This window comes from Felis catus, chromosome D4 (genome assembly GCF_018350175.1).
Source record: "Felis catus isolate Fca126 chromosome D4, F.catus_Fca126_mat1.0, whole genome shotgun sequence".
NCBI classification, from domain to species: Eukaryota; Metazoa; Chordata; class Mammalia; order Carnivora; family Felidae; genus Felis; species Felis catus.
The window spans coordinates 21320203-21334118 of NC_058380.1; the positions used below are offsets into that span (position 1 = coordinate 21320203).

The 13916-nt window shown below is 42.1% G+C and overlaps 1 long non-coding RNA gene across 1 annotated transcript in view; it reads left to right on the forward strand.

Annotated features, from left to right (window-relative positions):
* Positions 1–9854: 9854 nt before the first annotated feature.
* LOC111556232 overlaps positions 9855–13916 on the forward strand; it is a 29746-nt gene continuing 25684 nt past the window's right edge. The window contains exons 1-2 of the long non-coding RNA XR_002148092.3: positions 9855–9954; positions 10149–10237. This is a non-coding gene — a long non-coding RNA (uncharacterized LOC111556232). The remainder of the gene's footprint in view (positions 9955–10148; positions 10238–13916) is intronic.

A 13916-nucleotide genomic window follows, 5' to 3' on the forward strand; every position in this document is an offset into this window, starting at 1 on the left:
TAACAATGCTTTGAATGATGTCACTGTTTGCAGGCTGCCCGGCTTCAAGCCAAGTGGCTGTGATGGAAAAGCCAATGCCCGGGCACTGATTCGGCCGCTCTTCAAAGTGGCCGCATGAGCAAGTGTTAGATTGGCGCTTTGCAGAGAAAATGAATACGTCATAATCTCAATTCCTCTCCGGGTATTTTAGTTGGCTTCGAGTACCATTCCTTTTGTAATTAAGTGGGAAAGGGAAAACAGATGGTCACCTTGTCAAATCTTGTTTTCAAGTTAAATACACACAGCCCTCTCTCCTTCGTAGGATAATTCCCTTTTAATGGTAACGCTTTCGGACAGGGAAGCGCTGGTGATTTTGCACAGGATCCGGCGAATGTGCATGTCAAGCCCACCTGCTTAGACAGTGCACTTGGAAAAAAAAAATCCTTAACTTTTATGGAAGCACCACCTGTAATCTGTGTTGTCTAGAACAATAATCATTTAACTTCTCTGTACGTTAGAGTTACACCTCCGAGCCGTAACATTTATTTGGCCACTATCAGGTGTCCTTCAATGGAAGATTAAAGGAACAGTGCAGAGTTCTCCAGATGGCCCCACTGTCACCCCGCTTTGTTTACTTTTTGGATATTAAGGAGGATTGGGAGAGGCGAAGGAACTGATAGTTACTCAAAATTGGATGCCATGTCTTTCTTCCCTCACCTACTTCCTAGAACAATGAGGACCAATTGATGAGGGAGCTCGGAGGCCACCCCCAGATTTATTCTCCATGTCGTGGAGAAAGGACACAAAATACCTTCACTTTCAAAAAACCTTAATTAATTAATTAATTAATTTATTGAGACAGTAGGGAAGTGAGAAGCTGGTGTTCTTGTCTTTGCCAACATAGTCTCTTCCCTGCTTACTTCCTCGCCCCTTTAATGATACCTTCTGTGGGTCCCCCGCATTATGCAGGATAAAGTGGACTTCCAGACAGAGAGAAAACCTTGATCCATTCTCTGTTTCTAGAAAAACACGAGATTTTTGTCATTGCTTTTCTATCAATCAACAGTGATATACTGAGTGCCTACTGTGTACTTAGAACTGTGTTGCAATTCTTTCTCTTGCCCTGAAGCAGAGCACATTGATTTTTAGAACCACTTTTAGTTAAGACTTTAATTTAAAATCAAATACTATTTTTAAAATGTGTGTCATTCCTCTTGGGTTTCTGAAGTCTTTTGCTTTTTGCCTAGGTGTTGGCTTGGAGGACTTCCCTTTTTCTTGGTTTATTGCCTTTAGCCAGGAGTAAAGGAGACAACTAATTTTCGTGACGTTTCTTTCAAAGTGTTTCGACATTGTGGCCGATGGTCTGGTTCATTCATGAAATATTTGTAGTTGTTATACGTGCTTACTGTCTAAAAACATACAGTTCGGGAGATCATCTAACACTGTGCGCACACCTTAAAAATATGAATACAGGGGCACCTGGTTGGCTCAGTCAGTTAAGCATCCAGCTTCGGCTCAGGTCATGATCTCGCGGTTCCTGAGTTCGAGCCCCACGTCGGGTTCTGTGCTGACGACTCAGAGCCTGGAGCCTGTTTCGGATTCTGTGTCTCCATCTCTCTGACCCTCCCTCACTTGAGCTCTGCTCTGGGTCTCTCTCAAGAATAAATAAAGACATGAAAAAACTATGCCTACATGTAGCATGAGTAGTTTGAGGCTCAGTTTACAGAACTATCCTTTTACCTAGAACATAAACCCCCCATATCTTATGGTTTTATACACGTCTCCCAACTCTTATGCTTAGACGTTGGTGAACAGAGGGAGCAATAAAAGATATGTAAATATCTATTTGGTAATCATTTTGTATTCTTGTAAACATACTGTAGAAGCTACGTAAATCTAAACTAATAAAAAAAAACCAACAACCCTGAATTTTACTATTACTGAACAAACATGGTTACTAGCTCAGAAGTGGAAACTTAACACTAATTCATTGATGGTTAATATGATTTATTATTAATGAATTAATTGGGCAATGGTTACTAGCTGAGAAGTGCAAATCTGAATGCCAATTCGTTGATGTTTAACACAACTTACTATTAATGAATTAATCGGCCAAAAGACAAAGGTGGACCATGTGAGTTCTTGATGTAAATGGGGCTGTGCTGCGAAACAACTAACTTTTTCACTGGATTTTTGTCTTCCTCTGTGGTTCTTAAGGAGGGTCCTCTTTGCCTTATTCAATGTTTTTGACTTATTTATAATTCTCAGAGGAAATGTTGCACAAAACCACAAATATTTCAAATGTCACTGTTATCTTTGAACTACTCGTTCAGACTGCAAATGAAACCAGGGATGTTTTTGCCATTTCAAACTCCCAGAGCAAGAGTGAACATAACGGTGAGTCTCCAAGGTTAAGCAGTTGTGGTAAAAAGCACATTCACTTTGTGTTTTGTTGTTTGTTTGTTTGTTTTGCTGATAAGTGAAAGCATAATATATGTTACAGATTTCTTTATCTTTTCCTTTTGTTAAATTGTTAGTTGGTTATCATAGTTTTTTTTTTTAAGTTTATTTATTTACTTTGAGAGAGAGAGAGAGAGAGAGAGCGAGCACGTGACTGAGTGTGTGTGTTGGGGGGAGAGAATCCCAAGCAGGCTCAATACTGTCATTGTGGAGCCTGACACGGGGCTTGAACTCACGAACTGTGAGATCATGACCTGAGCTAAAGTCAAGAGTCAGGTGTTCAATCGACTGAGCCACTCAGGCACCCCAGTTACCGTGTTTAAAAAGGAAATTACGAGAATATACTCTTCTTGAGCCGCTAGGCTTGATTAGGTGAGATGTAGCTTTTATTTTTTTAATTAATACATTTGTCTCTGTGGTGTTTGAATTTAGAAGTAATATTTTTATTGGAAATCATTTTTAATAGTCTTAACTAATTTGCTAATCTCAGCTTAATGAGCTCAACTTTATACGTAAGAAAACCACATTCAAGTTTCTCAGAACTGATTTTAAGACTTGTATCTTTAAAAAAATTTTTTTTTTCAACGTTTATTTATTTTTGGGACAGAGAGAGACCGAGCATGAACGGGGGAGGGGCAGAGAGAGAGGGAGACACAGAATCGGAAACAGGCTCCAGGCTCTGAGCCGTCAGCCCAGAGCCCGACGCGGGGCTCGAACTCACGGACCGTGAGCTCGTGACCTGGCTGAATTCGGACGCTCAACCGACTGCGCCACCCAGGCGCCCCAAGACTTGTCTTGTATCTTAACTTGTTACTTTCTTGGTGTGTACATGTGGGGGGACTTGGGGTTGGTCGCAAGTATCCATTTTTCCTCCTTTTTGCATTTCGAAGATGCAAAGGAAATTATCTGTGCCTAGTTTAAGCTCCTAGATTATTACTTAGGGTAATAATAACAGTATGTGCCATTTACCTGAAAAGATGTTTTAAATTAAGAAAAAAAAAATGAATGCTGATGCCTTAATGGTATTGATTTTGGGTTCAGAAAAATGTCTGTGAACGTCCTCTGTGGATGGTGGACTTCATGCTGTAGCTGTCCACTGATTTCCAGCATTGACAACTCAATTCGCTTTCTGTTTCCCCCCTTTTGCCTTTCTTTTATTGTCAGAGGCTGCCATCCTGTAGTTGCTTCCCTGCTCTCCCTCCCTGGACAGGAATACATATTAGTTCACACTCAGTCCTGAATAAGTAGAGTCTGCTATTAGTTCAAATTCTCATGAAATATGAATGATGACTATCCACCTGAAAGTTAAAACATGCTATGAGAGCTGTCTTTCCCCACTCCAGGGTTACAGCTTGAAATCAACGTTTGTATCCCCTTAGGAAAAATTATTGTGGACATTTCTAGGATATCCCTTGATATCCCTATTTGAATTTCAAGGACAATATAATCAATCCAGGAAAGGAAATCATCCAAAGATTTCATATTATGATTAGAAGTGTAAACTTGCTGAAGGAGAAAGTTTCTTTTTATTTATTTATTTATTTATTTGAGAGAGTGGAAGAGAGTGTATGAGAGAGGGGTAGAGGGAGAAAGAGAGAGAGAGAGAGAGAGAGAGAGAGAGAGAATCCTAAGCAGTCTCCACAATCAGTGTGGAACACAACATGGAGCTCGATCCCACGTCTCTGGGATCATGACCTGAACCCAAATCAAGAATCCGATGGACGCTCAACTGACTGAGCCACCCAAACATCCCTGAAGGAGGAAATGTCTAATTATTAGGTTAGAAGAGTCACATCTCTCCAAGCGAAGATTCAGAGCCCTGCATCCTTGGATTAAATGGCTATTTGGGGTGGAAAAGTACACCGGGTACTGTGTTTGCCATGTGGCAAATAGTCAAGAAACATTTGTTACCTAAAATTTACAAGTTGTCCCCCTCCTAAAACCATAGAAAGCGTTTCTAACTGTTCTTTTGCCATTTTCAAATAGCACCCTGATTTCTTTCTATTATGAAAAGAAAATTTTCCTTCTAAGCCTAGCTAAAAAATTTAATTATAATGAGAGAGCATGAGAAGAGGAAAGACTGAAAAAAAAAAAGCGTAAAAAGAAGAGAAAGAGGAAGAAAAGTGAAGGAAGGAAGGAAATGAAGAGTGTCTGTGTTCACATTTGGTTGCTGTCCTGAGATTCAGCCCGACCACACAAAAACCCAAAGGAAGCAGGCATCATTTCACATTCAACTTGCAATTCATTTTGTGACTCTATCATTATGCCAGCTCATTTGTCTGCAGTTTAAAATGTGTTATAAAGTCAAAACTTAGAAGTAAAATTCTTTCACTTCCTGATACTAGAGTGAGTGTGGTACATCTGCCTGTTTTGGATCGTTTCTAAGCATTTCTCAAAGGTTAGTTGCACTGTGCCTGAAAGATGCTGTTTTGAACCATCGAAAACCGTTCCCTCAAAACTTTATCAGAGCACAATTTCTTTTTTTAAAACTCTGTTGGCAGATATCACTATTCAAACAGTTTAATGTTAGTCACCTTGCCCTATTAATTATATTTCTGAAATGTCTCTTGAATATGTCCCCTTTTATCCAGGCTCCTGAGACTGTCTTATGTCACGAACACCTCTCTGCCAGTCCTGTTACCGGGTCCTGGGTTGACTTCTGTTCCAATCTTTCCTAATTTAATTATCTGTTCAGGTTCTTCTCAGGGTTAGTTACCAAGAAATAGGATAGATCATAGAGGTTTTTTCCCTTTGTCTTCTAAAGCCTTCGAGGGCTTTTATTTGCTTATGTGATATGGTCTGAACTACTTCAAGATCGTTAACATCTAGCTTCCAAACGCCTCCCAGTGTCAACTTCCCCTTCATCCCTCTACATATATTAGATTTAGGAACCGGCGGGTTCCACAAATGCACCCGATGCTTTCACGTTTCTTTGTCTTTGTTCACTCTAATTCCTCATCCTGAATGTCCTTACTCCGCTTTTCTAGTTATGGAAACCCTAGCTCAACTCAAATATCACCCCTTCACGAAGCCTTGGGTACACCTGAAAGTACCTGTTCTTTCCTCTCTCCCCCCCAGAGCACCCTGGAGTAAATCAGTATACTGACGATGGAGAAAGGCTTACAGTTGAATCAAAGTCTATTCAGGGACCCTCTTGGTGTTAGAGAGATGATTTAGTTTTCAAGGAAAGAAATACCAAACACGTTGGGATGAATAAGAGACCTGCTTATTGGTTCATGTACCTGCAAATCTAGCAGTTGAGCTGGCTGACTGTGGTGCCCAGCTAATGGTTTCAGGGTCTGTCCTTCATTGTATTTCCTGGCTCTGGATTCCTTCATGTTCATGCCTTCCTCTCAGTCTTCAGCAGACCCTTCACTCATGCATGGGAGGAAAGTAGTTCTAACAAGCCCCAGATTTAGAGGCTGTTTTCAGCTCTTAATCTCAAAAGGAGAGAAATCCTCTTCCGTAATATCTGTATCAACAGCCACAGCCCCACCCCACCCCCCCAGCCACCATAGGACACCGAGTGTCCCTATTTGGGTCACGCGTCCACCTTGGCTCTATCACTTTCCCCTAACTGGGAAGTTGAGGTTCTCTGATTGGCCAGCATAGGTCACATGCTGGTTCCCGTGGTGAAGGAAGTGGGGCCACATGATGGACAGGAGCGCCAGAGTATTGTAGAGTGAGGAAGGAACCATCTCCAAGAGTAAGGTGATTTTCTTCATTATATTTTCTTTTGGGTTCTTTCCTTTTGCTCTCCATTACAGCTCACTTTTCATGTGTATCTTCTCCTTTGAATTCTAAGCTTCTTGAGGACATGTATGTACCCTCCATTCCATAAATGTTAGCAGGAGTCAATAAATATTAGTTGAGTGACGGACTTACCAAGCAGATGGCAAATGAAAGAGCACCCCAAGTTAACATTTTAATGGGTTAAGGATCTTTTTGACCTTTCCAGAGCCTCATTAGTGATACTTGATATTTTGGGAATTAAGGAAGATGCACATTCACAGAAAATGGGGGAGGGCTTACTATTTAAGATAACAATCCTTTTCTGTACAATATCAGACCCTGAACACTTCCATCTACGATTTGGCTAGCAAAAACCATTTACATCAAACATTTTTTACTTGGAAAAATGCTTACTTTTAGTAGAGAAAATATTGATATAATCACTAAAACAATGATACTTGAAAGCTGCATTTTTAATTTCTCACCATTTGGCAGTCAGTTTTGTTTTATCCTCTTAGAAAGTAAGAGGTCTTGCCAACTAGAGTTTTAAAGTCTTCAAAATGGAAAATTAAACAGTAGTTCCTCATTTCTTTCCTTTTCTTAGTAACTTTAAATAAATCTAAGAAAATGACCCTGCTTTGCATACTTTTGCTCTAAATGCTCTTAAAGAGCTTCATTTAAACTAGCTATTTCATTAGTATGGTGCTACACAACACAATTAACCACTCTTGGCCATGACACGAACAGTACTATATCGTGAATACTTAATTCGTATTGTTTCTTTCAATGAGCTTTTTAAAGGAATTTCTAAGCTCGTTTTCATCAAATCTGTGTTTAGAGGTTGCTTAGGGTGGAGGTTAAGCATTCTGAATTTAGAAACAGATTAGCCTGATATGAAATCTAACTCTGCCACTAATTAGTTCTGGGTGTCCTTGGATCTTCAATTTCGGTTTCCTCATCTGTAAAATGGGACCAATGATATCTGGCTCAGAGAATTGGGAAGATTAAAGGGATAATGTGAGATTGTGTATGGAGTATATGGAACGTTGTTAAAGCCTCAATATAAGGGCTATTATGATAACAGCTAGTATTGTACTGCTTTAGACAGGACGCAAAGCAGGAATCACCAGGAAAGGGATCTGTGAGCCATTGTATTAAAAGTGCTCCTGCATAGGGGCGCCTGGGTGGCTCAGTGGGTTAAGCGTCCGACTTCGGCTCAGGTCATGATCTCACGGCTCCTGAGTTCGAGCCCCGAGTCGGGCTCTGTGCTGACAGCTCGGAGCCTGAAGCTTGCTTCATGTTCTATGTCTCCCTCTCTCTGCCCCTCCCCCTGCTCATGCTGTCTCTCTCTGTCTCTCAAAAATAAATAAACATTAAAAAAAAAAAAAAAAGTGCTCCTGCACAGAATGGAAAACATGGCATTTAAAAGACGGAACAATGCCCTTATTTCATCTTCAGTAAGATGTCCTACTTTCAACACCTGATGGACTGATGGCTTCACTGCTTTATTCTCGCATGCCTTTCCTAACTGCAACTGCCAGCATTTGGGGCAAAAGACCCCTCCTCCCTAGATGGACTATGAGGACCACAAGGCCAGTTCCACAAGATAGAGATATCTTACTCCATTTGAACTACATTTAATCTTTTTGGAAAATGTAAGGCTGTTATATTCCAGTTTCTTTTTTTTCTTTATTATTTTTTTTAATGTTTGCTTATTTTTGAGAGAAAGCGAGAGAGAGAGAGTGCGCCTGCGCGCCCGCAAGTGGGGGAGGGGCAGACAGAGAAGGACGCACAGAATCCAAGGCAGGCTCCAGGCTCCAAGCTGTCAGCACAGAGCCCGATGCGGGGCTCGAACTCATGAACTGTGGGATCATGACCTGAGTTGCAGTCTGACACGTAACCGACTGAGCCACTCAGGTGCCCCTATTCCAGTTTCTTTTTAAAAAAAAAAATTTTTTTTTTCAACGTTTATTTATTTTTGGGACAGAGAGAGACAGAGCATGAACGGGGGAGGGGCAGAGAGAGAGGGAGACACAGAATCGGAAACAGGCTCCAGGCTCCGAGCCGTCAGCCCAGAGCCCGACGCGGGGCTCGAACTCACGGACCGCGAGATCGTGACCTGGCTGAAGTCGGACGCTTAACCGACTGCGCCACCCAGGTGCCCCTATTCCAGTTTCTTAAATATAAAAGATGTGATATGAAGTAAGGAATAGCATACAGGGAGATCTAGGTAGACATGTCAGGGTTGTAATGAGACCACAAATCACAGAGCTTTGCTATGATTAGTCATGGTGGTCTAGACGATGATGGCTTGCCCAACTTGACAGCTGTCATGATTCTGGATTGAGCATACTGTCTCCTGCAAAGAACATTCCTGTTTAATATGTACATACAGAAGGTGTTCCTTCTTATACACTCCTTGCCTATTGTCATTGGCTGTGTATGGTAATTTTAGAAACTTTATTTTGCAAGAATTTCAAACGTGCAGAAATGTTGCAAGGTTGGTTAAGAAAATTGTACAGCTTTAGGGGTGCGTGGCTGGCTCAGTCGGTGGACCGTGTGACTCTTGATCCTGAGGTGGTGAGTTTGAGCCCCGTGTGAGGTGTAGAGATTACTTAAAGAAATAAAAATCTTTTAAAAAAAAAGAGGAAGAGAAAATTGTATAGCTTTTATCCAGATGCACAAATTTTGTTTTGAATGAACACATGTTAAAGATTTTAACTTACTCTTAATGAAAGAAACAGGCGAACGTTATGACCGGCTCAAAGGTTCAATTCTAGATCAAGAGCATGGAAGTGAATTTGCAAATGGTTGCAAGGCTGGCTTCTCACAGTGGGGGAGGGAGCCAGGTGAAATGCCGCCTGACAGGATTTCTTTACTTGCCTTTAGACAAGAAGCATTTCGCCTTGCTATGATGATTCGCTAATTTTAATTTTTTTAATGTTTATTTATTTTTGAGAGATAGAGACAGAGCACAAGTGGGGAGGGACAGAGAGAGAGGGAGACACAGAATCCGAAGCAGCCTCCAGGCTCCCAGCTGTCAGCACAGAGTCAGAAGGGGGCTCCAACTCAAGAACTGTGAGATGGTGACCTGAAAGGAAGTGGGATGCCTAACTAACTGAGCCACCCAGGCGCCCCCATGGGCTCATTTTATACATTTTGCCACATATCCTTTATCATTCCCTCTTTCTCTAATTAAATTTTTCTAAAGCCCTTTGAGAATAATTTGCATGCCTCCTGCCATCCTACCCATTAATACCTTGAATTCGCTATGAATTGTGGAAGAAAACACATTCTCTTACTTCACCGCGGCAGGTTATTAAATCCAGAAAATGCGACTTTGCCACAGTCCTTCCCTGTAATCCACGGTGCATGTTTTGTTAGTTGTTCTAATAATATTCTCGATGGCATTTTTCATTCTCCAGTATTGAATTCAGTCCAGGGTCACATATTTCAGAGAGTTATCATGTCCCTGCTGTGTCCTCGTGCTTTTTAGAAAAGCTTGAAGTTTGCCTACGTTGGAAATCTACAAAGATTGTGGCGTTTCCCTGCGTGCGTGTTGGTGTTGGTGTTACGTCATCTACGAAAATATTCTCAGCTGTTACGTCAAACGCTGACTTTAAAAAGAACAAAACAAAGGGGTTTCTACTCTGAAGTCCGACTGGGGGGTGGTGGCGGGGGCGGGGGGTGGGGAGCGAGCATTAATCAGAACATCGAAGTGAGCCCCACCATGCCTACGTGTACAAATAGCTGTTGATGGCTTTGCCATGCTTACTGAACTGAGTAAGTCTAAAAGCCTTCCGTGTGCATTCCTATTTTCGGGCGCAATACAGTACGTTAACCTCAGAATATCAAATTGAATCAGGGGTTCTGAGAAGAGCCGCCTGCAAAGCGGTTAGAATGACACTCCTCATTACACCGTCCAGATTCAGGTTTCAGACAACCATAACCAGCCTTTGCCGGCTTCTCACCTACAGGCAGACCCAGGCAGCCCCAAATCAGAGCCTGCCCTCCGGCAAGGGCTCCCGGACCTCTTCACAGGTGAAGTCCACTGAGACCCGGAAAGGTGAGCCTGAAAGGGGGAGGAAGCACCCTTTCCTGATGACATTTTTTGCTTGCTTGTTGGTTGGTTGGTTTGTTTCCTCCAGAGGCCCAAATAAACAGCCCCTGCAAGGCTGCTCACCACACAGTATGTCAGCACATATTATGCAGTCTGGGGCTGAGTGGATGTGTCAGCTGCCCATTAGACCACACTAAAATAGAATTGCTGGACGCCTGAAGCATGAAGCATGATATTAGATAAAGTGATGAAATCTCACTCGATTAAAGAGCCAGGTCAAGGACAGTTACCTCGGGAAATTCCTTTTTTCCTCGAATATTCTCGCAACTTTGATGAATTTATCGTTTTCTTGCTTATTTTTCATTATCGTCCGGGGCTTTATGAACAATAAAATGTGCCTTCAGCAGGCACTGACATATGGGAGCGATCGGAATCATAGGTTATATCGATTCAAAGAAAGAAAGGAGGAAAAAAAAAGACAGGATTGACATTGCCACAGGTCAAAAGCCTTTGGAAATGTTGGATTGATTGGTTTAGACAGTTGTTTGATTTTTCTCTTTTTCTCTAGCTCTTTTATTTTTATTTTTTATTTTTATTTATTTTTTTCCCCCTAGTAAAGGGATAAGAGAAAGAACAGAGAGGGTAATCTTTTTTATTTTAGGCCCACTGAAGGATAGGAACAGAGGCATACGGCCTGGCAGAAATTTTTATTTTTCTTTATTTGATTTATAAGGACAGGAGAGAAATGCTTCTTGCAAAGGGCTCCTTTTTGCAAAAGGGCTGGCAGCCGGAATGGAAATGGCTGCACACCTGCCTTGCTTCTTAAAACCTGGGGTGCTTCTTAAAACCACATCTCGCCTGTCTGGCACTTCCGAATCCGAGACAAAAAAAAAAAAAAAAAAAAGAAAGAAAAGAAAGGATTTGGGTCCATGCGTACTGCACTCTGGCTTAATTTCATCTACAATAACGTTTGAGAAGCAAAAGGAGGGAAGGTGAATATTCGGAGCACTTGGGTTTAAGGGTTCTCTCCATCTCTCCCTGTCCCCACCTCCCAGGCCGGTCCAAGGGACATCCCGGGATGTCCCCGTGGGAGCTGCGCTGAGGCCAGCTAATAGGGACACGTAGACGCTAATTCATTTGGTTCAGCTGCTCCTGGTTTGGGTCAGAAAACCGCAGTTGCAAATGTGCTCATCTGGAGGGTTGAGAGCATTTTGCAGGTATATGTGCCAGCACCACTTGAAGGTCCTTTGCAAACTCTCAAACGTAATAAATGATGGAGCTGTTTTAGTTCAGTGAGTTTCCCATGCAGCATTTTAACTTTGGGCTCCAATTCCATCCTATATATGGAGGCTGCTTGAGTTTTTTAGATTCCTTTTTTTCCCTTCATAAAACAGGGATCATATTAGCATACTATGCCTTTTCTAGCTTCCAAGACTATAAGGAAAGTGAAGTAAGGTCACCTATTTACAGGGATGTTGAGTTCTTAAGATGCAAAGTATTATCTAGATGCCAAATAGTGTCGTGGTTATATTTTCATATGATATTAATTTTTTTTATTAAAAATTTTTTTTAAACATTTATTTATTTTTGAGAGAGAGAAAGAGAGAGAGAGCACAGACAGGGGAGGGGAACAGAGAGGGAGACACAGAATCCGAAGCAGGCTCCAGGCTCTGAGCTGTCAGGACAGAGCCCGACATGGGGCGCGAACTCTCAAACTGTGACATTATGACCTGAGCTGAAGTCGGATGCTTAACCGATGAGCCAGCCAAGTGCCCCATATGATATTAATTTTTAATGCTGGTGGACACAGAATTTGTATGACCCAGGGAGCTGCACTCACTTGGAATGCGAACCATAGATACACATAAATTTACATCTTCTTTTCCAGCAAATTGCTTAGGCATTACATGATGTTTCTATAAATCTAGCTTCTTCTTTATAACAACATTTCCCAGGTGGGAGTTGATGTCCAAGGCAGAAATACGTTAAAGAGCAGGTGGTGGGACAGGCAGGAAATGCTGAAGGTTTTTTAAGTATAATGTTGATGCCTCAGTTTCTCCAAAAATAATAGGACAAAAGTGAGAGGGCAATAGTTTTTTTCTTTTAATTATAGAAAGAAAAAGCATGATTACTTGCTACATACAAATGTTAGACAATTGTTTGCAGGTCTGATCAACTACAATCTTTCTCTTCCCTCTGGAGCCAAGGTTTTTTCTTTTTCTTTTTCTTTTTTTTTTTTCCTCTTCAAAATATTGTAGTGGTTTGAAAGATCAGAAGGCAATTGTGCTAAATTTGCTATTATTAGCATGGAAGTGATAACAGCTTTCTTATCCCTTGGGAGAAGAAGAGGCAGGTGGGGGCCCAGGGATTCTCAGTGCAGTATCGGCAAGCTTCTCACCAAAACAAAAGGACTGAGAATATCTGCCTATGAGAAAATGAGGAGTCTGATACTTTTTCTCTGGGCGAGGTGCATGTTGAAGACACACGAAGAGGTAAAAGTGAGGGTCACAAAATGGGTGGAGTTTAAATTTTTTTTTTTTGACGTGTATTTATTCTTGAGAGACAGAGAGAGATGGAGTGTGAGCAGGGGAGGGACAGAGAGAGAGGGAGGGAGGCACAGAATCCCAAGCAGTCTCCAGGCTCTGAGCTGTCAGTACAGAGCCCGACCCGGGGCTTGGGGCTTGAACCCACGAACTGTGAGGTCATGACCTGAGCCGAAGTCAGATGTTTATCTGACTGAGCCACCCAGGCACCCCAAAGTGGGTGGGGTTTTAAAGCCTTCTTTAAATAGGGCTTTAATGGGGAATGGGGAAGACCCACACCAAGTATTGGTGGCAAGGTCAGGGGGCATGCCCCATGTTTTTCTTCCTCCCCACCGAACACCTGGGCAGCACCAGGCAGGAATCGTGTGTCTCCTGACGGTCATCTTGCTCATGATAAAAGTTATATGTCTTATCCCAAGCAACGATAAAACAAAACAACAACAACAAAAAAATGACTTTGAAACCTCTCATCGGCACCTCTAATGAACACAATAGATAAAAGAATATGCTTATCAGAAATGGTCCTCCTTTGCTCCATGACGAACTCAGCAAATACTCCATTAGAAGGGTTTGGTTTCCCACGTGGGTGGTGAAGTCTCCTGAGTTATATTAAGGCTATAAATGCATTTGGAAGTAGCTCAGAGCCTCACTCGAGGGGATGGGTACTCTTTATTCGTCATTCCTCCCCAGGAGGCCCTGATTAGCCCAACACTCATTTGGTACAATAATGGAACAGGAAATTTCTTCTAGGCGCCTGCAACAGAAACTCAGTGGAATGTTTGCTACCTTGGGAGTATCAGGTCATTTTCATATCTGCCGGGGAAACACGTGATCCCAGAAAGGAGGGGCAGGGAAAACAGTGGCCTTGGACAAAGACACAGCTTCCATGGCAGAATATTTCCAAGCAGGGCCAGGGGTGGGATTTTTGTCTTCCCCATCAAATCACCTTCACATGTTTTTCATCTTCTCCTTTAAAATGTATGCTTCTGTTTGGTTTGTTTTATTTTAACGTAAGAGAACCCACTGAAAGGGCAACTTCTGTGAACCTGCAGGCTTCTAACCCGAAGGGTTCGTCATTTCAGTCCTGAATACCGATTTATGTCCCCTCGGCCAGCACGAGGGGAGGGGCACATTTCTTTTTC